Source organism: Nansenia antarctica, assembly GCF_963989245.1.
Source record: "Nansenia antarctica genome assembly, chromosome: 18".
Lineage (NCBI taxonomy): Eukaryota > Metazoa > Chordata > Actinopteri > Argentiniformes > Microstomatidae > Nansenia > Nansenia antarctica.
In genome coordinates this window covers 867,871-868,526 of record NC_137691.1, presented here as the reverse complement: position 1 = coordinate 868,526, position 656 = coordinate 867,871, and positions in this window count along the sequence as shown.

The following is a 656-nucleotide window of genomic DNA, read 5'->3' as shown; positions in this document are numbered from 1 at the left end:
TTCACACACACATTCACACACCAATGGCGGCAAGCTACCATGCAAGGCGCCGGCCCGCTCATTGGGAGCAATTCTGGGGTTCAGTGTCTTGCCCAAGGACACTTCGACACGTGGCCAGCCGGGGTTCGAACCGCCGATCTGCCAACCTTGCGATCATTAGACACTGCCTCTACATCCTGAGACACAGCCTCTACCTCCTGTGACACATCCTCTACCTCCTGAGACACAGCCTCTACCTCCTGAGACACAGCCTCTACCTCCACCAGCCTCTACCTCCTGAGACACAGCCTCTACCTCCTGAGACACAGCCTCTACCTCCTGAGACACAGCCTCTACCTCCTGAGACACAGCCTCTACCTCCTGAGACACAGCCTCTACCTCCTGAGACACAGCCGCCCCAGCTGCTACTGGGGGGAAGGGAGTCAGGACCCCTACCAGACCCTACGCACCAACCCTGCACCATGTGAGTCTAGTCAATTGCACAAAGCACTGCAGCAGTAGCAATATATAAGTTATATGTCTGAGCAATATACACAATGGCTCTGGCCCAGGGCTCCATGTGCAGAGCAGAGCCGCCTTGGCTGCTCAGACTGTTTGCTGAGTGTGAAACATGAACACCATCAAATCACTGCTCCCAGCTACAGTACGTACTGTAC